The following is a 27,980-nucleotide window of genomic DNA, read 5'->3' as shown; positions in this document are numbered from 1 at the left end:
GAACCTTAACGGTTGATGAGGGATGAGATCTAATGATGGATTGGGATCTAAAATAAATTATTATTATATGGTTTGATCATGGATAGTCTAGATCTGAATGCTAACGTGTGATTTACATTGTAAATGTTCTGATCTGGGTATTACTGAAGTCTGGAACAGTTGTGATGTTTTAAATTAGCATTTGTAGACCTGTACATTGTTTCGCTTTGGTAAAAGCGCGTATACACGCTAGTTCGGCACATCAAAGTAGCATATACATTATGAAATGTAATATTTGAAGTTGCAGTTGGTTATGGTTGTTGATGCAGAATTCTGGGTTCTGCTCTGTATTCTGGTGACTGTGTTTTGGTGACAGTGTTCTGAATCTTCAGAATGATTGTTTGTGATTTGCTTAAGTGATGATGGGTTTTCAGTGATTGATTGTATTGTAGTGGTGATTGATTTTGAGCTTCAATATTACTAATGGGTCTAGTATGAAAATTTGATGAAACATGGCCTTCAGATTGTGGTGTTGTGTTCCAAGAGTATCTTGTCTGAAAAATTATGAAACATGGTCCCTGGAGGAAGAGACAAGGTCATAGCCTTTTATAGGTTGGTGCCTACGTACTAGTAAATGGATCAACTAGTACAAGAGCTAGGGGGTTGGAGCTCCCTTCCAGTAGCAGCTGGAAAATGAGTGAAGGTTGGAGCCTTCTATAGGTCGGTGCCTATGTACTAGTGAACGGATCAGCTAGTACAAGAGCTAGGGGGATGAAGCTCCCTTCCAGTAGTAGCTGGAGAATGAGAGAAGGTTGTAGCCTTCTACAGGTGGGTACCTACATACTGGTATGAGTCTGCACTAGTACAAGATTCTAAACAAGTTTTTCTTATATTAAAAGAAGACAGTAGTAAGTGGTTTTTGTCTCGCATTAGGTTTCCACCTTAAATCTTGGTGTTCATGTGTGTTGATTATGTGTGATGTTTATTTTGTTATTACTGGACATGGTTACTGTTTATATGGTTAATACTGATGTGCTGATTAAAGATCAACATATGATGAATTAACTATATCATAAGTCTGTTGGATATACGCTGGTTGCTCTCAATACAGTTGCGTGTACATGTGAGTTACCTTCATTGAATTAGTGTATATAAATTTGAGTATGAAAAGAAAAAGTTATAGATTTGATAATATTGATTCACCCCCCCTCTCAGTATTATTTCCAATAATTGGTATCAGAGCAGGTTCTTTGGCAGAAACTTGATCACTTGAAGGAGATCCGTATAAACAATGGGAAAGAAGCTAAAGAAGAAAGCGCCTCAGAAAAAGAAGAAATCTCAAAGGAACAGTGACGAAAGCAGAGACAATTGGCCGTTAGGTGGAAGAAAGTATTTAGATTCAGAATCACCTCAGATTGAAGATGAACAAGCAAATGAAGTATCAGGTACAAATTTTTGGTCTTCTAGTGATACTTTTCTTTGTTCATGCAATATTGAAAATATTGGAAGTGATCGTGAAAGAAACACAAAGGCAAAAGTTAAAAGACTCGTAGATAAAAGCAGAGATCAACAAGATCTATTTAAGAAAAGGGAGTGTGCCTTCAGAGAAGAAGGTACCAGATTAAAAGCTCAGCTGGAGGAAAGAAACAAAGTAAGGAAGCAGTACAAGGAAAAGGAAGATCAATGTTAAAAGCTGCAGGATGAAGTGACATCATTAAGAAATGAAGTAAATGAAAAGAGTACAACAATCAAGAGACTTAAAGATAGATCTAGTTACTATGAAAGTCTTGAAGCTAAGATCCTCTCTCTAAAAGAAGATCTTGAAAATAAGAAGAATGAAGAACTACCTCAAGCAGATGAAGAACAAGAAAATGAGATTCTCAAATTAAGGCAACAAGTGGAAGAAGGAAGAAAGGCTAAAGAAACCTTGAAGAAGAAATATCTAGAAAAGGAAGAGCAATATCAGGTTGAGGTAAATATCTTAAAAGGTAAATTAGAAGAAAAGGATAAATTGTTGCAATTTCAAGACAGTACTAAGATTTTGGATAATATTCTTAGTAATCAAAGGTCTCCTACCATCAAAACTGGTCTTGGTTTTCATGAATCTGTTGAAGGTAAATCTCGCCCACAAGATGAGGCAAGGAACTCCAATGCAAAATCTAAAATGCTCAACAAGGAGATGATAGGTCAACCCCATTAACAACCAAGGAAAGAAAGTCTTCAAAGAAAATCATTTACTCCTAACTATGAAAGTGATAGTCGGTTATTTCCTCTGATGAATAATGTTGAATGTTTTATATGTCATAATTTTGGACATGTTGCAGTAAGATGCAGAAGTAGAATGGTTCAAGACCACCATATAGAAAGATCATCAACTTCCAAGTACTTTAAGGGATGTTGTTTTTCTTGCAATATGTTTGGTCACAAATCCATTGACTACTATAGAAGGAATATGAAACATGTAAGATGTTATGCATGTAACAAGTTTGGACATATAGCAAAGGAATGTAGGAGAAAATTTCGGGCACCATACCAAAAGGAGAAAACATCATCACACTTGAAGATATGGAAGAAGAAGGAAGTATAGTCAGAAAGATGTGGCATAGCACAATGTACAGACATAACAGACTCAGGGGGAGCTGAAAGTGTGAAACTTCAGTGTTCTAAATCTCATACGCAATTTTCATGAAGACAAGTTGCGTATATACGCGAGTTCGAAGCTACACAGTCACATATATGTTGGTTTGAGGAAAAAGCAGTGGGACAGACTCAGGAAAAGGGGTCTGATATGGTTTAGTCAATTATCTGCTCTATTTGATGATGGTTACAATCTGCTGATGATATGTGGAAATGTGTTGGTGCTCATAAGCTGTTAAAAAGTTGATGTATATCTGATTGATGATGATGCCTTGATGATTCTTACTAATATTTGCAATGATCAGATCTGACAATGAATAGTTGGCACAGGTTCAGGGGGAGCATATGCTTCTAATAATGCATTGTTGGCATTATGTTAGAAGACCTTGGTACATGATGATAATTATATTTATTGATCCACATATTTGTTTTATTTAGGTGACTCTTTTGATGATGGACATATACAGGCTATTGATCTTGATGCTACTGACAAATGTTGATGGTGCAGATCATATATGGTGTATGATAGTTGCTGATGACTATCATGGTATTGTTTAGATTGTTGGTCCTTGTTATAAATGTCATGTATATCATTTGATGTAAAGGTCATGAAAAGACCTAATTTGTAACCCCACTATGCATGGGAAGGATGATGTAATAATTTTTATTTCAGTCATGTATAAACATTTGGTATATCCCCACTTGGTTGGGAGATTGATGTATGTATGAGTCATTGGTGATAGGAAGGTCATACTCACTTAGTTGAGTTATAGGTTCATGTTATTCTTTTGAAAAATATTTTTACAGACTTCGCATGTGCTCAAGGGGAGCATGGACATTTTAGTGCATCTCAGCATGTACAAAGGGGGAGCTATTCAACATGTACTTAGGGGGAGCAAGGACAACATAATGTATATCAAAGGGGAAGAATATATTGGTCCGCCCTTTGCCCTTGATGTCAAAGGGGGAGAGTGTCTTAGTGTTGTTGTTTCCATCAAGTCCAAAGGGGGAGATTGTTGGAATTATGATACAGGTGTTGTCCTTGATGGCAATTCACACATATGATAGTTCATAGTGCAAAAGGTTAACAACAAAGGATTAAAAATCAGACTCCAGAGGTGGAAGAAAGAGAGGTATATGCTGGTTCACTGTGTCAAAGTAGTGTATACACGTGGGCACACAGAACAAAAAGAGTGTATACATATACACGCACTCCCACAGGAAGAAAAGCGCGTACATGTTAGAAAACCAAGGTTTTGGTCTGAGGTATTTGGTCCAAGGTATTGGTTCGAGGTATTTGGCCCAAGGTATTTGCTCCGAGGTATTCGTCCGAGGTATTTGGTCCCAAGTATTGGTCCTAAGTGGTTTTTGTCCAAGGTATTGAGAAAGGCCTAAAACTATATAAGGAGGAGAAGATCATTAGGCCAAGTGTGCAAGTAATGAATATCTTATGAAGAGTGAGATCAAAAGAAAATATGCATATTATGGTTTTGTGGTGCTTTGCTTGATCTGAACTAAGGATGAACCTTAGCGGTTGATGAGGGATGATATCTAATGATGGATCAGGATATAAAATGAATTATTATTATATGGTTTGATCATGGATAGTCTAGATCTGAATGTTAACGTGTGATTTACACTGTAAATGTTCTAACTTGGGTATGGATGAAGTTTGGAATAGTTGTGATGTTTTAAGTTAGCATTTGCAGATCTATACGTTGTTTCGCTTTGGTAAAAGCGTGTATACACGCTGGTTCAACACATCAAAGTAGCGTATACATTATGAAATATGATATTTGAAGTTGTAGTTGGTTATGGTTGTTGATGCAGAATTCTAGGTTCTGCTCTTTGTTTTGGTGACAGTGTTTTGAATCTTCAGATTGATTGTTTGTGATTTGCTTCAGTGATGATGGGTTTTCAGTGATTGGTTGTATTGCAGTGGTGATTTATTTTGAGCTTCAGTGTTGTTGATGGGTCTAGTATGAAAATTTGATGAAACGTGGCCTTCAGATTGTGGTGTTGTGTTCCAGGAGTATCTAGTCTGAAAATTTATGAAACATGGTCCCTGGAGGAAGAGAGAAGGTTGTAGCCTTCTGTAGGTTGGTGCCTACATACTAGTGAATGGACCAGCTAGTACAAGAGCCAGGGAGTTGGAGCTCCCTTCCAGTAGCAGCTGGAAAAAGAGTGAAGGTTGGCGCCTTTTGTAGGTCAGCGCTTACTTACTAGTAAATGAATCAACTAGTATAAGAGCTAGGGGGTTGAAGCTCCCTTCCAGTAGTAGTTGGAGAACGAGAGAAGGTTGTAGCCTTCTGCAGGTGGGTGTCTGCGTACTGGTATGAGTCTGCACTAGTACAAGATTGTAAATAAGTTTTTCTTATATTAAAAGAAGACATCAACAGGTGGTTTTTGTCCCGCATTGGGTTTCCACCATAAATCTTGGTGTTCATGTCTGTTGCTTATGTATGATGGTTTATTCTATTATCACTGCACATGGTTACTGTTTATATGGTTAATACTAATGCACTGATTAAATATCAACATATGATGAATTAACTGAATCATAAGTCTGCTGGATATACTCTGGTTGTTTTAAAGACAGTTGCGTGTACACACAAGTTACCTTCATTGAAGCAGTGTATATAAATTTGAGTATGAAAAGAAAAATCTATAGATTTGATAATACTCATTCACCCCCCCTCTGAGTGTTATTTCCAACAAATTTGTCTAAATATAATTTATTATAATAAAAAATCATAATATAATTATAAAAAATAATAATAATAATAAATAATATAATAATTAAGTAAAATAATTATATTATTTTTTATGGGTCAAAAGGCATATTCTACAGCTCATTGTAAAGGTGATCTCTGATTTTGTTTATGTTCAACTTGAAGTTGACACATTTCCCTTTCATATATATATATATATATATATATATACAACGTGGGCTATAATAAAAACATAAATGATCTATATATTTGGTTAGTTTTAATTAAAATCATTATAAAATAACAATAATTGCACTTTCATTGTGCTTGCTAGGTTCTTTGTTAATATTTAGTTAGGCTAATAGGCCTTTCTTTTGAATCAATCGACCGTCTACACTTCTAGTGTCTATCTGTGACTGATTTTTGGTTAGTTTTAATTACTAGCAATTGTCCCATAAGGTACAAAGAGAGGCCGATAGGATTATTAAATTAGAATTGTTGAATTTCTCTAGAAGAGATGTTGGTTCAAGCCTAGCAGATGAGCAATTTGAGCTCGCTAAAGGCCTTCTAATTGTTTTTTATTGTTGTAAAATTATGTTGATAATTCATTGGTTTTACTTTCAAAAGCTTGAAGGAATTTGAAGAGTAGGTATAGAATTGCTTTGTGGGATTTGATCCCAAGTGTTGAGTTGATTGCTTTAACTTGCTTGGAATAGCAACCTTGAGTGCTTTGATAATTGTACGTCTGTTGGGTGCTGGTGATTGTATCGTCTCCCCCTGCATTCTGATTATTATTCAGAGAGCTGAAGAACATTCCATTAGAGTCAACAATGGATACATTTTTATTAAGTGCATTTGAAACATTTATTACAGCCATAGGAGAATTGAAATCTAAATATAAAGTGAAGAAGTCATCAACTTCAGAGGATAATTCTATTCCTGTGGCTGCCTCTACAATAACCTTACTATTGGTTGCTATCGTTTGGTTCACAATCTGTTGCTCTCCAAGTGCTTGAAAAGTCATTAAATTATCATATGTGAACTCTTGCTAAGTATTAGTAATGAGCTTGCCATGAGAGGATTCTACCCAACTAGAGGAAGAGATCCTGCTATTGCCAAATGCACTATCAACAAGAGGCATTGGCATCAGCTTATTCAAAGGATGTTCAAAGCTTTGCAATCCACATGATGTAGAGAAGTAACAACCTGCGAAGGCAAATGCAACAACCAATATTACATTAGAGGCTCTATAGCCAACATTCAGCTACACTTTCATGTGCCAGATAAGCTCTAATTTAGCAGTCCTATATTACCTCGGGGAAATGGAGCAAAAGATTTTCCACATCCTTCTTTCAAGACATTTGGCTCATCAAATAATACAAGGTAATCATCAGCTGCAGTGCCCCAGAAGAAAGGCACTGAATCATCAGCATCCTAGCAAAACAAATAGTTATTGGTCAAAAGTCAAGAAACCCACAATTTCAAGGAATGCTTAATATTTTATATGGGAACAAAATATGTCCAAATAAATACTCAGGGCACCATTCTGTTATTGGGAAATTGGAAGTGCAGCCTATGATAGATCATATGAGCAGAATTTTCGGGGTAACAGGTGCCAGTAGCCCATCTGAAAATAAATAACTAATCTTCCCCCTTCCCTCTCCCAAAACAAATAATTAGAGAAACGCTATGGGAAGATAACTTAAATTTATTTCAACAAAGTAGGAATGTGGGAAAATATTGGGAAATTGCTTTAGGCCTAAAATTTGCAAGGAAGGAGTTGGTTAGGAAATGAATAATGTGATTTTATGGCTTAAGGTACATTGAAGTTTTGTCTCTGTCTGTACCATCGTGGAAGCACCCAACTCTTCCACATTATCCAGCCTGATCCACTCATTCCGGGCCATTCCTCGGAGAACAATCTCAGTGATTGACAACGATGACACTATCTCTTTTATATCTATATCTACATTAAAAGGTCTATACCTATTTATATTATTTTTAGTGTTTACCGGTTTATGCTTTATCTGTATACTTTTGGTATGCCTAGCAGTCCCCTTTTATATATTCGTCATGTGTAGACATTAATAAAATTTCTTTCGTCTTCATTCTTCTAGATGAGCAACAATCACGTGTCATTCTTTCATGCTCTGAGCAGTTTGTGTCAAACAAATCAGGCTAAATCTTTTGTATGTCTGGTGTTTGAATTTGCAAACAGTACTTATTGCGGTCATGTCCATTTCCTTCATTATTTTAGCATGTAGTTTATTTCTGTATGGAGTATAGGGCTTTGGATGGGATCATTAAACATCAGAGTGGAAAAAGAAAATGTTTCCAAACCTTTCTAAAATATTCAGTTTTCCTTTCATGTTTTTCCAACATTCGTAACTCTTTGCTATATCAATGTGACTTAAAATAGTGGGAAGCAACTCAAAGTTTTAAGTGATCCTCTGTACCAAAATACTAAGGTTGATGTAATGGAATTTTCCCTTTCTCCATTTTCAACAAGACATATGTTCTCAGTGAATCTCTTTTGGCTTATTAAGAGTTTCTGCATGTCCTTTCTGCTTCAATCTCCGCACCAAAATCTTCCCTTACTCCATTCACACCCAAAATATTAAAGTTGATGTAATAGAATCTTCCTTTTTTCCATTATCAATATCACATGTGTTCAGTGGATCTCTTTGGGTTATTAAGAGTTTCTTTGTGTCCTGTGTCTGTGGGTATCCATTCCCACACCCAGAGTTTCTTTGTATCCTTCTGTGTTTGTGGGTATCCAGCCCACACCCCAACACAACTTGTGTGTTTCGTGCATCTATTTGGTTTATGTAGAGTTTCTTTGTGTCCTTCTGTGTTTGTGGGTATAAACCCCCACACCCCAATGACTTCTGTGTTTGTGGGTATCCAACCCCATACCCCCAGTGGATATCTTTGGCTTATTAAGAGTTTCTCTGTGTTCTGTGTTTGTTTGCATTTATAAAAAAAAAAAAAGAGGACACTCAGATAACGAGAACCATTTGTTTCTTGAAAGAAGAGAAAAGCACTTGATGCAAAATTTGTCTACTCAATAATTCTCATTAAAAATGCCATGAAATTAAACATTAACAAATTAACAACTAATACGCTCATGACAGACCAGCGAAGATATGTGGCAATTTAATTTTTAAACACCAGAAAGTCCCTTGGCAAATTACATGTGCATAGCTTCCTCCCTAAATTACATGTGCATAGCTTCCTCCCTATCACGACTTGTGCCTCTCCTAATAAAAATCAATTATAACAAAATATGATACAAGAAGCGAAACAAGAGATTGGTATAAATTATGGTAAGAAATAAATTCCTTACAATGATAAGAAAGAGTAGTGAGATATAAGATATACATGAAGCCAAATAGTAAGATATAAATTCCTTACAATGATAAAAAAAGTGCACATCATTGGCACAATGGAACAGCAGAGAGAAGAAAGAGCAGAAGACTGTTCTATGATTTACCAATGGGCAATGACAATTTTTATCACTCCTAATAAAAAAACAATAAACAGACGCGACTGGTACATGAGAATAATAGAGTACAATTTTAATCTTGGTAAGATATAAATTACTTCCAATTATAAGAAAGAGTACATTCTTGGATATGATATAAACAGCAAAGAAAAAAGAGACGAAGAATGGTACATTGGTAACAAGACAAAAATCCCTCACAAGGAGAAGAAAAAGTACATTATGTAATGTGCATAACTTCCTCTGTATCACAACTTGTATCTCTCCTAATGAAAAAAATACAACCAAAATTACATGCATGAAACAAAACAAAAGGGACTGGTAATATGAGTAAGATACAAATTCCTTCCAAGGAGAAGACAGAATACATTCTTGCCATGATAGAACACAGCAGACAAAAGAAACAGATGAAGATTGGTTAAAGAGAAGTACTTACAAGGAGAAGAAAGAGTGAATAACCAATATGATTCCAAAATTATTACACGCACTCATTTCTGCTGTAGAGCACATTTTCTTTTTTTTATTATTTGAATAGATATACAGGGAAAATATGAAAAACCAGAGCTCAATACATATATAAATAATCTGAGTAATGACAGATCGCATGGTGAAATGTTTGCAGAGGCATCTCAAAATCTGCATGCAAGTGCAAATTTATTTTCAGCTTTAAACTAATACAATTTGAGTATACTAACAAACTTGGGTTAACCGTTCTACTCAATTCTCCGTTACCAACAACCCCAAAATTCTCACAATACGGTTCTAAGGTCATCTGCTAAGGGTTCCCTTAAGGTTGGAGATTTATAGTGGAGTCCAACAAAATCTTGGCAGGCATCTATCACCTTCCGTCATGAATTGAGATGATGTTTCTAAGCTCTCTTATCATCCAAAATCAAAATGTACAGATAAAGGTGATGGCTATGCCATGTCACAGACCATACTCTACATAGAGTTTGTCACAAATGTTGACTCCCATGGGGTTGCACAATTTTTACCAAGTAAGAACTCCAGACATCAACAACCTGCTCAGATACTTCGACTCATGACAGATCACATGATGAAATATTTGCAGAGGCATCTGAGTCAACACTGCTCAAAATCAGCGTTCTAGTGCAAAATTATTTTCAGCTTTAAAGTAGTACAATTTGGGTATGCTCACAAACTGGGGTTAACCTTTCTACTCAATTCTCCATTACCAACAACCCCAAAATTCTCACAACACGGTTCAAATAAGGTCATCATCTGCTAAGGGTTTCCTTTAACAATAGAGATTTGTAGTAGACTCTAGAGTCCAACAAAGTCCTGGCAGACTATCTATCATCTTCTGTCGTGAATCGAGATGATGTTTCTGAGCTCTCTTATCATCTAGAATCAGTTTGTAAAGATAATGGTGATGGCCATGCCATGTCACAGACCATAATCTACATATTGTTTGTCACCAATGTTAACTCTCAAGGAGTTGCACAATTTTTACCAAGTAAGAACTCCAGATTCCAGACATCAACAATCTCCTAAGAACTAGATTGAACTCATATTATCCTTAATCATAAGGGAAGGAAATCTAGAACCATAGACCAGAATGTATTTGGTTGAATATAGAAGGAATGTCCAAGAGTCCAAGACCACTTAAACTTTTAGCCTCTTCCAGTACAATAATGAGAAATTGAGAAATAATTACCAGGTGCAGATCCAGTAGTCGTTGCAAAAGCTGGAAAAGTAATTATTTTCGGTCTTTTGTCTTTTGTTTATATTCATGAGACCAGTACCATAGACCACTGAAACTTTTAGCCTCTTCCAGTACAATATTCAAGAAAAATCTTCTCTTAATCTCAATGTCAGCTATAAACAAAAGACAAAAGATCGAAAATAATTACCTTTCCAGCTTTTGCAACGACTACTTGATCTGCAGCTTGTGTAATAACAACTATCCTCTTGTGAGTTCCAGTTGCCTTTGGCAGTGTTGACATCTTTAGGGCTATTTCTTCAACATTGTCAGTCTAGAAAATGCAAAAGATTTAGTAAACATCTACTCCATTCAAGTTCAGAAGTATATTGGTCAGAAATTAAGATCACATAATTTACCTCCCACCCTTGCGCCTTTGCAAAAGTCCTTGCTTCAGTCTCATCTCCAAAAACATAATCCATATACCTGAGGTAAAATTGCCAGATATCATGAAACATTTCAAACAGTATAATAAATATAAGTTATAACAGAGGGAATTCGGATATCATAGAAGAAAGAAGCCAAATCAACTTGGTATGAAAATAGAAATGTTTTAAGTTCTATCTGCGTAATCATCTGCTATCTAGATATCAGACTAAAACAATGCAAGGAAGTAGGTATTACGGAAAAACTTTCATCCATGCCTCAGTAAAACATTCACAGATATAAGGAAATGCAAGATTCATCATAAATATCTGCACGACATGAAATACAAGACCATTTGGCATGGACATTGTTAGTTTGCCAAATAACCAATAACACAATAACCCCTCTGCTTCCAGATACCAAAGTGATTACAATACACTTTACCTTCCATTTCTGAGTTGCATGTTCAGCCACAAGTTGAATCGACTCAGGCGAGACTGCAAGGAAAAAGCCAGCAATATAAAAGAACTTGGCCTTCTCAACTGTACAACAAACAATAATTTCCTTTTAAACTTAGAGCTAAGTAAAGCCTAAGCATTGAGAAAATAACTTAAAAGAGAGCAAAAACTTCAGTACATTACCTAAAGCCCAGTTTTAGGGTGATTTCAAGTGCTCTGATTTGTAGCAATTTGTTGCTAACAAATTTACAACCACTGACCTGAACATTACAAGGTTAATATTTAAACGAGTCAAGAGAGAAAAACCTGACGAGAACAGCTGGCAATGAAGCGAATATTATATGCATAGGTCAAGAAACTCAGGTATCTGGGGTGTCAGTGACAAAAGAACTAGTACACTGTACAATACAATAACACACTGTTAAGAGACATTTTCAGTGCTCACCTTTCACCCCCAACAATAAGAACAGCACATGTACCAGTTGGTTTTGTTTCATCCTCATAATAATGCACCTGTATGAAACACAAAATACAGTTTCTCATATCAGTGATTCTTCAGGGAAACAGAGTACTTTTGCAAATATTGGCCAAATGAAAATATAAAGCAATGAAAACGAACTATACTGAAGATAATGGAAGTTACATTGACTCCAGGGGCTTTCGAATTTTTCTTCATCTCTGCCCCAAACTTGTCCTTGCCAAGAAGGGTGCCTGAGACCAGTAATAGACATGCACAGAGATAAAGGAAATCACGGTTACCACAACCCTCACGGCCTAGATCCGCGAGAATGAACCTCTTTAAGGAAACGACAGACTGAAAACCTAAGGGAACTTGGAATGTTACCTTCGAGCGTCCTCGAGTTTATTCCGCTTCCTGGGAAAACATTGACAGAACCTACTACAAGAATCGCTATGAAACAGTAAGTCAGAGACTAAGGGAACAAGAAACCTAGGTCTCTGCAAGAAAGAAGAGGAAACACATTATAAACCACACTCTACTTGTAAATCAAGAAAATCAAACATGAATGGAAATGAAACAAAACAAAAACGAGTTATTGGGAAAAACAAATAAAAAAAGCTAACTAATACCTGCCATTCAGCGCCTTTCTCCAGCAACATATGCCATGGTTGAGTTCCTTTCTAAGAAAAAATTTCATATGCAGAATACTCAACTCCTGAGGAATCGTCAGATTCATGGTAAAGGGGAGTCGAGCTTGAATGCATATCCTGAGAATTTTGGTAGCAGAGGGAACGAGGACATGGGCACGGAGGAGGTCGGAACATGTTCACATGTTGAATAACGAGGCACGGAGAAGGGATTAATACTCTCGAAGAGAAGAGGAAGGAGGTTCGTCCCTCCATGCACAAACCAGAACCTGCAAAACCCTCACCTCAAAACGCGATGACAACAAACAAAAATGCAAAAGCGAAATGAGACGTAGGGTTTTAGGCACGCAGTTAGGATTAGGACCAAACCTCCACCAATTATCCTCCTTCAGGTGATCATAACCCTAGATCATCACCATGGTCGGGTTGGGCGTGAACCACAAGAGTACCTTACCCATCACGTGAACAAGACCAGGTGGCAACAGGACATTCGCGTGATGCCAGGACGCCAGGGGTCAACGTTAGGAACAAAAGGACGACGAAAGTGTCTTTCAAAGGAAGGCCTATCGGCCTAAAAATCATTATAAAAGACCAATAGTTGCACTTTCATTGTGCTTGCTAGATTAGTTATTAATATTTAGCTATCCTGATAAACCTTTCTTTTGAATCAATGAACCCTCTACACTTCTATTGTCTATCTAACATTTGTGACAAATTTTTACTACCTTTCTGCTCTCTTTCTGCTCTCCACTTGACATATGTGCACCCGAGTCTTTTACGCCACTTGACATCTGTGCGCACTAAAGTCTTTTACGCTGAGTACCATAAGAATTCGTTTAAATTATTCGTGGAGTTTATGGCACTGAAAATGAGTTTTATGGTGCACTACTGCACTACGGCCAATTCTGGTCTCCTTCGGATGCAATGCATCTTAAAGAAACTAGTGCGCAGGTTTTTCTGTGGGCTGTGGAATTATGGTTGTTTTTCTCAAAGCCAACCTGAGAAATGATTCCACGGCTTTCAATGACCTTTTCATTCATCACTGACATGCCCCAGTAAATCTCGAGCGCCCACAGTCTTTTGTCCCAGAAGTTGAACAGAAGTCAGGAAAATATCTGCTGCGTCAGATAGGGCAGTTTAGCTTATCTAAAGTTGAACAAAAGTTATTAAAATATTTGCTCCGTCGGATAGTTTAGCTCATCTATGATATTCAAGCATGACCTTGTGCCCTGCCCATATCCATTTCCTGCAATTGCTGCGGGGTTTCTCTATGAATCCGTGAAGTCAAGAAAATCTCTGCTGCCTTAGACAGTTTAGCTCATCTATGCTATTCAAGCATGACCTTGTGCCCTGCCCATATCCATTTCCTGCAATTGTTGGGGGGCTTATCTGTGAATCCCTTAAGAACAAAATGGCTCAGGGGAAGTTAAAGAATATGTCTTTTCTTACAAGAGCCTGCATAAAAAGGAATTGTTTAAGCTGTGGAAGCAGGGATTGGGCGAGCAGCATGAGGAAGATGAAATGGAGGTACATCACACCAAGGCAGTTGACGAAGACAAGACGTCTACTAGAGACCATCGGGAGGAAGACGAAGAAGAGGAGGAAGAAGTCGAGAGTGATGGAGGCACTGACATTGATAAGGAGCCGAAGGTTCCCAGCACCGAGAAGGCCCCGGTTTCGAATCCAATTGCTGTCAAACATCCAGTTTCATCGATGCCAATACTAAATAACAACCAGGCAGATAGGCTCGTCTACGAACCAATAACGAATGAAATCATGGATATGCTAGCTGAGGTCACCAGAGAAGTGAAGAAAATGGCTGAAATGTTGGAGGCCGAATTGAAGGCATCGCTGGATCTGAATTGAAGGCTTTGTTGATTAGTCACTTCAATTCGGCATACGACAATTCGAGATAAGTGTTTAACAAAAGAAATAATTACAAATTGATGTTACAGGTGTACAAAACACAAATTTATTATTATTATAGGGTCTTTACAATCTCTGGAAACATAACCATACCAGTAACATATATAACCTTTGAATAATGTTGCAGCGATATATGCGTGGCATCAAGGATCTTTGCTACATAGTAGCAATCATCTGTCTCTACATACAAAACACATTGGCCATAGGTAGTAATAACAAGCTTTGTCTCTATATGCTAATCACTTATACATAGCCCCTGCACAAAACAATATCAGCTATAAAACTTTTCCAAGCACTCTGTCGATTAACTTTCTTAAACAACTATCACTTTTATAGACACAATTGTTGTGCTCTGTCACTCCTGCATATACCCCGTATTAGAAGCATGCAATACACTCGTTGGCATACTGGTTTTTTCTTCACATAAATTTCTACCCTCTGCCATAATGATAAATCAATTATAATGAAAGTTTGGTCATGCATTTATGAACATTATTGGGCCCTCATGACATGACCATCCCTGCAATCACAACTATGTTAACAAACACACTATTCGGCCAACCATCCTTGCAACCTCTGCTCTCAATATCACTCTATCACAAAAATATCTAACTCAGCCCTCAAGCTTTTAAAAACAATCAACAACTAACTCGAGACAAGCAAATTTGGAAGCATATTCAATACAAGAACTCCTTCAACAAGTTTTGTCAGTGGTCTACCAACAAGCAAATATATAACTTGCATACCCACTCATCATTACTTAAAGCCCCTCATACATCAGTGCATTAAGAATACATTTTTATAGGAAGAAAATATAATCTTTGATATCTATGCAACATACATATGGGAACAATGTAAGGCTCAGTTACACATCAAGTCTCTGAAATAGGGCAACACAATACTGGGCAATTAGATCCAGCAATTATAGAAAGATCTATTTTTTACTTCCACCAACCTTTGCAATTTTATCTCTATGTCTTCAATGAAACCTTTCACTGGCACTTCTAATCTATCTACTTTTGCCATAAATTTTTGAATCAATGTTTATGGGGGCTCGACCATAGGCTCAGATCGCACCATATAACTTGAGGCACTAGAAACACTCAAATTGATGCTGGCAGGGCTTAACCATAGGCTCAGCTTGCATTATATAAAGAATGATGCACTAGAGACACTGACATGTTGAATAAAGCATTAAAACATTAGATCATCCCAACTTGCATTATATAAAGAATGATGCACTAGAGACACTGACATGTTGAATAAAGCATTAAAACATTAGATCATCCCAACATTGACTTTCGCTTTAATTAGTCATTCAATATGAGAATTACTTCAAGTTAATACACCCCCAATCGCTTGCCATATGCACACTGACCACAATATTAAAAATGGTGCATTCAACTAGTTTTCAAAACAATATTGTTCCAAATAGCATGGTATCTATGCACATGAGCTTACATGTGGTTTGATTTTCATTTAACAAATATTCGGTTGGTAAAACTATATTGGCTTTGAAAAATATGCAGGCACACATCAGATTAGACATTCAATTGCATACATGTATCCTCATCGATATGTGCTCTATGTGCATACAGATTGATGATGACTGAGCCAAGACTTTCTTGTGGTCTCAAATACTACTTTATGTACTCAACGCAAATCCACTTCTGTCTTGTCATTATAAATTTATTCCAAATCAATCTGATGTATCATGTAATCCCATGGGGATGTCCAAGCACCAAGCATGGGATTTACCTTATTTGTTCTGCAATGGCATTCAAGCCAACTATTTGGATGTATCGGCTTTGTCCAACTGTTTGGATGCCTCATCTTTGCTTTAGAAGTTTGATCAATCTTAATTTGTAGGATAAACGATCAAATCAACCACACAAACAAAATTGCCTTGTGCAGAGCAAGACATGACAAGCATCGGTATAATACAATCAATTTAAATTAAATTGCCTTCGAGAGTCTAATACAATGAATTTATGCCTAATACAATGAATTTATGCAGATTGTTAGGAAAGGTGTATTCACTTGCAATAGAAATTCTAAAGAAGCTGGCTAGTATGACATCTCTTCATGGTAAACACTTGATTTCTGAACTAGTAAAATTGGCTGGGGGTTTAAGTGATGCTGCTATGTGTAAACTAATGTGTCTAGCAACACTGAGATGTTGGGATTAAGCTCACACTCCAAAATTTGGAAAACTAGTTCTCCCAGATAAAAGTGAAAATAGGTCAGCATGTGGAGTTTCATTTGGAACAAGGTTATGGATCCAAACCAAACTATGTGCGCAGTGGACCCAAGAATTTAAAGGCATTCATATTCAGTACTTCTTGATCAAAATTGACCTACTGGGAAAGGGCTAGGTAATCCTTTAATCTTTAAAGAAAATCAAACTCGACACCAATATTACTATTACTAACCGGCTCAGAAAATTTCCCATGGAGTATTTAGAATGAAGCAAAGCTCCCAAAGATCCCTTGGCATTGTTGGTTCTTTAAATATCTCTACCTTTTCAATTTTAGGCTATCTTGTTCTTTACCAATCACAGCCAAACTCAACCATTGGCATCTTGAATGTGAGCATGCCTTTTACTGCAGAGTCCTTTTTACTTTCTGCATTGCTTTTTCTTATGACTTATTTTTTTCCTGTTACATGGAAGCAAGTAGTTTTTTTCTCTTTTTTTTTCTTCAGATTGTAGAATAATAAAACTTATAAATTGTCTTATATCTTAGTTTTCCATCTCTACAAAGATAATTCAACTTAAAAATTGTTATTTAATCAACACTTTAAAATGGTCAGGTCCCATCGGAAGGATTTAAGGCTCTTCGAGGCATATTTGGAACTCAAAGGTTTCCGATTCACAAAGCATATGGATCCTGGGAAAGACTTCCTTTAGCACATACTTGGTGAGCGATTTGCTAGTACGAAAATCAAATGACGATTTAAGATCGTGTCTAATCACCTTCCATAGATATTATGCTTTGCGATATTGTGCTTTTGGTGTGCAATTTCAACCAGTTAGATCTTTGTGATTACTCACCTAAAGAATAACTTCAGGAGCGATTAATTTTGGCAATTCATGAAGCTAATGAAGGCTTTGGCTTTGGTTGAGCCTGTCTTATATTGATGAATTGAATGGCTCCAGAACTAGTCAACTAGTATGTGAGTCTCTTGTAGTTTATAAACGAGCATCAATGTGCTCATTTCATGTGGATGCAGCCAGAATTTTGAATTTTCAATGGAAACACGTTTGTTATTTGGTTGGAAGGCAACCTTGAAATCTTCTGTCAATTCTCAAGATGAGATTTGTATTATTAAGAATGTAATTTGGACTAATCATGAAAACCTTATCAGTCCATCCTAGATTTAATTTATGTGACTTGGTCAACCAATCTGAAGATGGGCACTGAGCATTTTTTACAAGACAACTCTTTGAGTGAAGTAGCTGATTGATCTATATGAATTTTTAGGAAGATGGGTGCTGAGCATTTTTTTAGAAGACAACTCTTTGAGTGAATTAGCTAATTGATCTATATGCATGTTTAGGGTAGTGCCTTCATCACTTATTGAAATTCAAGATAAGAGAACTTATGACATCGACATCTATAGTTATCAGGGATGGTGAAGTTGCGAGCAGGGGCACGATAGTTTTTTATTTCATATAGAATAATGCCTACATATTAGTTTAACTCCTTTCAGTTTCTTCATTTTCCTAAACATTGATATGCTTGTTTCTTTGTAATGGTTTTTGAAACAATAGATATATTAAAGTTACTAATAAATAATATTTTTTTAGTTAAATATAGTTTAACTACAATAAATTCTTCTAGTAGCAGTAGCTATCTATAAATCCTTCGATGTAGCATTGATTTATTAGTTAAATATAAAAGAGCTTAATGGATTACATAAATACTTAAAAGTTAGCTAAGAAATAGTGCCAAAATGCTTGGACTGCATAAACTATTCTCAATTCTTCACATTTTGTTATGCTATAATTTCGGTGTAGGATTTACATACTTGGAAACACCAACCTGAATGTGGAATTCTTCATCATCAAAATGTTTCTTTTATTTTAATCTTTATCCCAATGAAATGAAACATCTTTGACGCTGCAAATTTGCTTGGACGACAAATTTCTGGTAATTTTTTTTTTTTTTTAAATCAAAATGTTGAAGTGTTTGAATGGTGGAAATGGATTCAACACCATCAAGAACCCCTAGGCACCCAAAACCCTGAAGTTTGACAGTTGTAACCCATATTTTCAAAACTTTATGCTGGATTTTGTCATAATCTTACTAGAATTTCCATTATTTTCTGGGCTAATTTGTGGGCTCTTTAGACTAAGCACTGGTGAAAAAGTTTTGCTATGATTATTCCTTTTGTGGACTATTCAAGGGCTTAGTTTGGAAAAGTTTTGTTATGATTTTACCAATCTTGTTCAGATTTGTGGTTTGGTCTTGTTCAGATTTATGGATTGGTCAGATATTCCTTTTGCAGACTATTCAAGGGCTTAGTTTTCAACTTCTCCACGTAATTATTAGTTTTTGACAAACTCTATTGTTGCCATTTGCATTTTCATTTTCATGTTTTTATGGCCTTTGTTCATCCAAGGCTTAATCTTCATTACAAAATTTCAATATTCTGTATTTTAATTTGGGTTATATATGAAATTAAAATAGCACCACTTATCATTCATATGTAAATTAAAATACATTGTAAATAAAATTTAATTAAATTCTAGAAAAAATGTATTCATTAATAATATAATTTAGACTGTAGATTTTATAATCCAATCATTTTAATTTAAAATGGTGGTTTCCAACGACCATTATTCTTTATTTTTAATATTTTGTTAAAATTATATCAAATTAGATTGGAGACTTTTGCAGGTCTATCACTAAATTCAAACGCACCTAAAAATTCTAAGAACTCTCAGTTTTGTACCTGTGCGCAGAGATGCCAACAGAGTAGCGCACTGGCTAGCCAATGAAGAGGTGAGATGCACAAGAGACAACAGGTGCTCCTTGTGGGAGTCGGTACCCGCAGGGCAACTGCGTGAGGGTTGTTACACTCTGGCCCTCATAGACAAGGAGTAGTATCAGCACAGACAGGGAACCTAACAATTAACCTTTCATCAATGGACGACAGGGGTTTAATAGAAAGAAAACTAGAGATTGAGCATACTCGGGTCTCGCAGAGGAAAACCGTAGTTTGCCTTCTCAGAGGGGCTGCTGGGAGCTTGGTTAATGAGCGGGCAACTAGGAAAATTGTGACAATCCGTCCTAATAGGTGGCTCAAATGAATGGAGGGCAGGAGGTGCAGAGTTTCTGTGGTTTTGGGTTATCGAGTGTCAAAGTGGTTTCTGGGTTATCGGGCACCCTCAAAACCCGAAATGGTTTCCCAGAAATGTATGCGATGCCACTCAGCGTTCAACACATGGTTCTTAGAGGAGAGAGAATACTGCCCACATCGGGAGAGTATTCCTCTTGCTTCTTCATCGCTCGATATTGCCCTCATATATTGGATCGTGGAGCTGTAGATCAATGGCTTAGGTTCGATGAGCAGGTTAGTGGGTCCGGGTGAACCCCAGAAGACCCGAAATCCTTTTGATAAAGTTTGTATCCCCTCTTTGGGTCCGATTAATGGTTCTATGTTATCGGGTGACAAAGCAGTTTTCGGGTTATCGGGCGCCCTCGAAACTCGAAATGGTTTTCCAGAAATGGATGCGATGCCACTCAGCGTTCAACACGTGGCTCTTGGAGGAGAGAGAATACCACCCACATCGGGTGGGTATTCCTCTTGCTTCTTCTCTGCCCGATATTGCCCTCAGCCGTTGGATCATGGAGCTGCAGATCAACGACTTAGGTTCGATGAGCAGGTTAGTGGGTCCGAGTGAACCCCATTGGACCAGAAATCTTTTTGATAAAGTCTCTATTCCCCTCTTTGGGTCCGCTTGTTGTTTTTTCAGGTTCTCATGTTTTCATTCGTGGCGGTGGAGGCCGTGAGTTTGGTTTTTCTTGGGCCCTAGGCCTGTTTCTCATGTTATTGCCTTTCTTCCCTATGCCGAAAGATTTGCTTTCTTTTTCAGGCCGCTTCCTCTTTGGGCGCGTTGTAATTTAGTAATATATTTCTAGTGACAAGATAATAGAAGGACCGACTCTTGCTTTAGCGAAAAAAAAAAGTATATCAAATTAGTGTTTTAGTTTGACATATATATATATATATATATATATATATAATTTAAATAATTATATATAAATATGTACAACTTATTATATATAATAAAGATCTATAAAACTAAAATATTTCTTTTATAATATCTATATAAAATTTCAATTTCCTAATACATATGGCATATGGCATACATATTTACAAATGCTTTCTTTATATCATTTTTCCAATTTACATAGTTTTTCCAATTTAAAAACCTATCGGCTTCTCTTTGTACCTTTTGGGGAAATTGCTAGTATTATTCAATATCAAAGAGATTTTCCATGGCAACTTATGTGTAGCGAAAATATCAAGTGAATAATTATATGTTATGAGATTTGTTTGTTTGCGATTGTCTACCAAAACGACAAAAAGTCATTGAAATCCAGCCTTTTTTTTCTTAACAAAACTTACAGACTAAGTGATTGAATCATTTTTTTGATGGCAGAAATGGAGTCAACTCCGTCATAAACCTCTAGAGCACTCAGAATCTTGAAACCAGATAGCGATAATCTAGATTTCTCAAAATTTCTACTAAATTTTGCCAAAATTTTCAATATTTTTTGAGCAAATTTGAAATCTCATTAAACTCCACAAAATGTATCAAAATTCAACCATGAAGCTATTGATGCGGTGGGAGTCATTCCGAAGCATACTTAAGCAAAGAGACATTGCTTCATATGGATAGATGCTACTAAATGCTACAATAGTCAAGTCAACATGAATCGAATGCTTGCAGAGGACAATCACATATATAGGTGTTTGAGGTGGAAAGGGCCAAGAGTCACTGAGGGTAAAACATTTATCAAATTTTACTCTTGACATTTAAGATGCAAACACAAATGAAAGGATATTTTCTTTTAAAAGAGTAATAATTTGACAGAGAATGAAATGAAAATTCCACATATATTAGAAGATAATTTTCAATGATTTTTATTTTATAAATTTCTATTTATTATGGGACATTGTCATGGAGTTTATTTATAACGGTATTTTTCAAAGGTATTTTATTAATCAGTTGGATGAATTGGATATGGTCATCAAAAAATTCAAGAATGAGAAATCCTGGGGTCCTCATGGTTTATAGTTGATTTTTATATGTAAATGGTTTACGGGGAAGTCTTATTTATTTATAAAATTACTAAGATGTTATTAGTGATAGGGAGGAAATGGTTAATACCAAACTCATAAAATATATTTATAAGGGTGTTAAGAAAGATTTGTGAGGTAAGTAGCATCCAATCACCTTATTGGGCTTCTAATGAAATTTTAACCAAATATCTAAATAAAGGGTTTTCATTGGATTTCTAATGAAAATTTAACCAAATCTCTAAATAGAGGGTTCCCATTGTTGGTGGCCAAAATAGTTCACAAGGAGAAAACAAGTTTTATTAAGGATGGATACTAGATAATCTTATCACTACCTAGAAAGGTCTTTAATGGGCTTAAGAATTTGGGCAAAATACCCTTTTTTAAATAATGTTTTTGATAAATAATATAATAGAATTAGATAACTTTATTTTCAGATTCACTAGGTTTTGGCTCTATGTATCATTGATTTGTGGAGGCCCTAATCTCATGGGATTTTGCACAAGTCAAAATGAACATGTGCTATTGGAGTATATCATATTGTAGCAATCCATCTCATAGGGGTGCCCATTGGCATCATATCTTTATGTGATTGTAAGAGACGCCCTTGGTTACTTGTTGAAAGCAACAACAATGCAAGAGAAGGTAAGAGGAATTTACTTACCATATAGTGACCACAGGGGCTTTACTCAATGAACCTTTGACATATCACATGTGTTCATGGCATATTAAACAATACCTTTAATTTGACTACATATTGGAAAATACCTCCGAAAATCACATTATTTAACCCCTTACCAATATGAACCCAATGCACCTTCCCAATTTAAAAAACCCCTACTTTCATTAGATATTGTAGATATCCATTTTTTTTATTAACATTTTTTATACCCTTTATATTTTTCATTAACTTTGAGCTCCATTTTATATGTTCAATATATTATGTTATTTTTTCCTCAATACATATCCCCCAATATGTATGCACATGGTATGGAATTGCTCCCCGAGTGAAACCCCCTGATAGTGACCAACTTCTTAATGCTCACTTTATAGACGACTTGACTCTAACACCTAGATTAACCCAACATTCTATTGAGAGCTTAATGTTATGTTTGTATACCTTTGTGAACATCAATAAGGCGATGACTAGCGAGGAGAAAACAAAGTTTTCCTTATTAGATAAGAGGACTCTCCCACACTCATTGAATAAAAAATGCAAAGGCATAAGGCCCCAGGTGATTTGGTATTTGGGCATCCCTTTTGACACAAAGGTTTCTCAAAATTTTATTTTTTTCCTTGAAACACATATTGTATTAATTTAATCATATGATAATTAAACCATAAAACACCTCTAGATATATATAATTAATTAATTAATTAATGTACGATATGTAATCCAAATTATATATATATATATATATATATATATATATATATATAGAAAGTTGCATCTCAATGTAATATTAATACAAGGTATACTTGAGTACTTATAATATATATTATATATTGATTCTACATTTTTTCATTTTTTTTTTGTAAACCAACATATTCTATTAATTCATGAGAAATTTATATTGCTAGGAACATAACTTTAAAATATCATTGGCCTCATTCCTTCGAGACTTGTTGCCCAAATGGTAATGACAAAAAGACACTGACATGGATAAAATGAAACTTAAGAACCATAGACAAACTCCCCAAGAAACCAAAACCGCCCAAAATTCAAAATATAACCCATAGTCCATAACAATGCATTATTATATGATCTTATCGCATAATAGTATACTTAATATTAGATGTAAGTATACAACAATTTATATTATGCTTAATGTATTTTGTTATCACAAAATGTAAATATAAATCATAAATTCTGTAAATAGAAATTTGATAATGTATTATTATTTTAATTATAATTAATAACATATTACAATTATATACTAAATAATGATATAAATTAAATGACAAAATTTATATACTAGAATAGCCATATAATTAAATGGTGGATAAACATGCATCAATCCATGATAAGCATAAAAAAATTTACTACATGATACAATTCTTGTTGTTAAAATTAAAACAATCATACAAACTCATTAAATTATAATTTTATTTTAAAGTTATATTAATTATAAAACGAATTAATATATAAGTTAAACATTTATACATTTAAAAAAAACATGGAGCAATATTTTTCAACCATGGAGATTTACTGGAGATTCTTAATCTATAAATAGGCGTTCTTACAATTCCATGGGCCAATACCATGGCTTATCAATACCACGTGCCCAAAAAACTCTAACTCACTTCATATGACATGTGTTATCAACCCTTAATTTGTATATAATACCATGAATATGCTAGAATATTACATGGAGGTTAAATCTCTACCATCCATTTAATAATTATTAATAATTAAATTAAAATTTTGGAAACCCTATTTCAAAATAAACACACCTATCTATGTAATTACTTCTTATTTTAATAAAAAATATTTATAAATGTAGATTTACAATTTTCAAATTTAACAAGAGTGAATTCAAACTTAAAATCTAATCACAAAGTAACCAAATTTATAACAATCTTAAATTTAACAAATTTATAGTTAAGTGTGGTTAGTCGAATAATTATTTTTTTCTTTTATAATAATTATAGCTTTTTTTTCTAAGTAGTATTGATCTATTGATATGATACAAAAAATTACAGAGAGACCTGAACTCAGAGATGTTAAACATCAGTCATCATCACAAAATGAAACTGTTTGTAATGGACTGCCCCAACAGAGGGGAAACCAGTCCAAGAAGTTTTAAAGACTGCCCCTGTTATGGGGGAAACCAGCCATTGAACCAGAAAAACTATTTCAAAGTAGACCTTGGTTTTCCAAAATGAACAAAAAGGAGTGCAATTCTAGAACCAAAAAACAGGGACATAACCAAGAAACAGTGTGACATGTCCACCTGGCGGAGATTCAACCAGAGGATCCAAGACACATGGCGTAGAAATAGAACACACCCAGACCACAAAACCACGAAACAATGAAACATATCCACCTGGAGGCCGGACACCTTTGCATGAGACCAAGAAACCACAAAACAGTGAGACGTATCCACCTGGGAGCCGGAGACCTTTGCATGAGGCCACGTGTTAGGCCGGTGGTTCCTCCGGAGCTGGCTCCTCCTCAATCCGGCAGGCAAACTGATACCAATCGTCATCCGCTTCAGACGCGCCTCGACCCTGAGCAGGTGGAGCTTCCACAGTGCCTTCTGCATCCATCTGTCACTCACCAGAGTCGTTCTGCCTGCTGCCTGAAGCTTTCGTGCCGTTATGCTTGTCCTCCTCACCAGAAGTGTCACCAGCATTGGCTTTGCCATGCAGAGCCTTGCTGCTTTCACCTTGCTGCTTGTTGTTGATCCCATAACTACCAGGCACTTCCCTGCTCTGCTTGTTCCCGCGACTTGACAGAGGAGCTTGCGTCGCAGACTCTTCCTCGAAGGAAATTGTGATGGTTGCAGTGATTGTAGGCCTATTTAAGGCACTGTGGAAGCGAAATTGGGTGTTGTGAGGGGCAGAAAAAGGAGGAAGTGGGAGATCCACAGTGTGGACAACATTGTCCCTCCTACCTCTACCACTTTTGGTATTCGGGTAGCGATGAGTGGGGAATCAGAGGCGGAGCTGGTTGAAGCTTGCGAGCAGATAAAACCTCCACATGTTCCTCCACGTCTACTGCGCATGCAGTGCCTGAGGCGAGCCATGGCATAGATGTAAGCTAAATTGACAGCGGAGGAATTGGAAGAAAGGCGACACTGAGCGTGAGCATGGGTGGGTGAGCCAAAATATAGGAGACAATGATGGCAATGCGAGTAATGGAAACCATTACCAAAATCCTAACAAGGGAGAATTAGGCAATGACTGCCTGTTGCAGTTCTGATACACAGTTCAGTTGCTTGCGGAGAACAAATGCCATGGAGAAGAGGAGGATTGACAAAATGATTTGCAGGGGCCATGATGTTGAAGGAGGTGAGCTCGTCACAGCTTTCGGAGTCAATAAATGTTGCCTGCAAGGTGTTGTTAATCCCTCTACGGTGGGCTCTCAGGACGAAGCAAGTAGCCAGATGGCTTCCCAACCCGTCGGCGATCCGTCTTGTCATTTAAATGCCATTGTTGACACCCGCATTTGGATATAATAATTATAGCTTTAATAATATAAATAATTTCTTATAAAAATAAATATTTCCCTTAATTATTTGAGCTAAATTAAATTATCTATTATGTCATTTATATGGAGAGAGGTTGTTAGGTAATGTGAGTTCTCAAATGATAGCTGGCTTGAGCAATCTCAACCAGGGGCATCTATCAAAATAATTCTGGATCGCATCTATGCCGGACCAACCCTTAACATGACTAAAATTTGCCCACAAGGTTTCAAACTGGTGATTTTTTCACCATAGAATACCTTAACAAAATACATGTTGTTTATTCTACGCAATGTTGATATATATATATATATATAAACTAGGAATTGCCATTGTAATTAATTGTACATAATTTATAAGATATTGTCATATTAATATGATTTTAATATATATAGAGAGAGGTTGTTAGGTAATGTGAGTTCTCAAATGATATCTGGGTTGAGTAATCTCGACTAGGGGCATCTATCAAAATAACTCTGGATTGCATCTAGGCTAGACCAACCCTTAACATGAATAAAACTTGCCCACAAGGTTTCAAACTGGTGATTTTTTCACCATAGAATATCTTAACAAAATACATGTCGTTTATTCTACGCAACGTGTATATATATATATATATATATATATATATATATATATATATACTAGGAACTTCTACTGTAATTAGTTGTACCTAATTTATAAGATATTGTTATATTAATATGATTTTAATATAGAGATAATATTGTGCGTAAGCGAATTTATATACATATAATATACAGGTCATTATTACTTCATTAAAATTTTACATTAATAAGGGATTGGATTCTTGAAAAATATTCCATACTTTTAATAATGAAAAATTACCAATATGTGAAATCCTTAATCACATCTAATCATAAATTTGTTATTAACTAGAAAATTGGAATTATCTAATAGAAAATATTGAATCCTTTTATATAACTATTTGTTACTGTTTAGGCTTAAAGTATGTCATAAAAGTGTTTTTTCTTGGTTAAGAGCTCATTTTCCTTGGACGTTAATAGCCCAAGACTTGGAGACATGTTGCAGAAGTGAAAGCTTGCCCCCTTCTTACTGACCACCAACGGGGTAATTCCAGGTGGTGTGGTTTTCCTTGAATAACAATGATGAATCAGTCTACAGATAATATCTAGTGATCATTGTCCCACTGCTAGTTTCACTACTAAATTATGATAAATTTCCCGCTATTTAAGAAAAAACAAAAACTATTTACTACTACCAATTGAATGATTAAAAATGATTTTGTTTATCTTGCATTTAATACAAACCTAAAATGTTGTGATAGTTATCGCAAACCCAAAACATTGGTATCATAACTTCACCCAAAACTTACTTATTCATTGACTTTATAGATTATTATCCATGCCATTGGCAAGATGTTACGCATTCAAAATGCGTTGACCCTTGTATTAATCCAGTGTTGACTAAAAAATAAAAAATAACATGTAAATTCTACATAATGAAACAAAAATAATTTATTTTTTAAAATTTTAAAATTTTGTTTATTGATGCTTTGATTGGTGTACAAGGCTTGAGTTTTATTTCGTAATGATTATTTGTGCCGCCAAATGTTCTCCTGCTGACTCCAATATTGTACCAGTCTTGTACCATTTGCAGGTTGCAATCTTTAATTAAGCAATTGAGCTCTTATCATCACCCTTTTGTACATTCATAAACATTAAAGGATTGTCATCAAAGAAACCAAGGAGAATAAGTTCTCGCAGACTCTTCATAAGTTCCAATGCTACGAGTCCCATTGGAATAGGTTGGGAGGTCGGGAATCAAGCCTTCTTCTCTGTGTTTTTTGGTCAATGCACCTCCGACTTTCGACTAACTACTAGGCCCACAACGTGAGGTCGGGAGGTCGGGTCTCTGTTCACCTTGTAGATGTTCTTGCAACCTAACTTTGCTTCAAGGCCGACTATGAGGTTTGTTCAACGGTCCCTTCGCTTTAGAAGGACTACCCACATATGCATTCAATATGTGTTGACCCTTATATTAATCATGTGTTGAATAAAAATTAAAAAATAACATGTAAAGGCTACATTA

The 27,980-nt window shown here is 35.8% G+C and overlaps 1 pseudogene across 1 annotated transcript; it reads right to left on the bottom strand.

Moving 5' to 3' along the window:
- Positions 1-8,994: 8,994 nt before the first annotated feature.
- On the bottom strand, positions 8,995-13,274 carry LOC149167589 (adenosine kinase 2-like; annotated as a pseudogene). The gene is made up of 8 exons (XR_016260155.1): positions 13,209-13,274; positions 12,020-12,172; positions 11,822-11,889; positions 11,560-11,636; positions 11,363-11,460; positions 11,177-11,247; positions 10,912-10,978; positions 8,995-10,826 (listed from the first exon to the last, which is right to left on the bottom strand). The product of XR_016260155.1 is annotated as an adenosine kinase 2-like (transcript).
- Between the last annotated feature and the right edge of the window lie 14,706 nt (positions 13,275-27,980).

Source organism: Pinus tabuliformis, chromosome 5_1 (assembly GCF_031772625.1).
Source record: "Pinus tabuliformis cultivar Carrire ecotype Pingquan chromosome 5_1, CPIR1, whole genome shotgun sequence".
NCBI lineage: Eukaryota > Viridiplantae > Streptophyta > Pinopsida > Pinales > Pinaceae > Pinus > Pinus tabuliformis.
The sequence above is the reverse complement of the archived record's forward strand: the minus strand, read 5'-3'. Positions and strand labels throughout refer to the sequence as shown.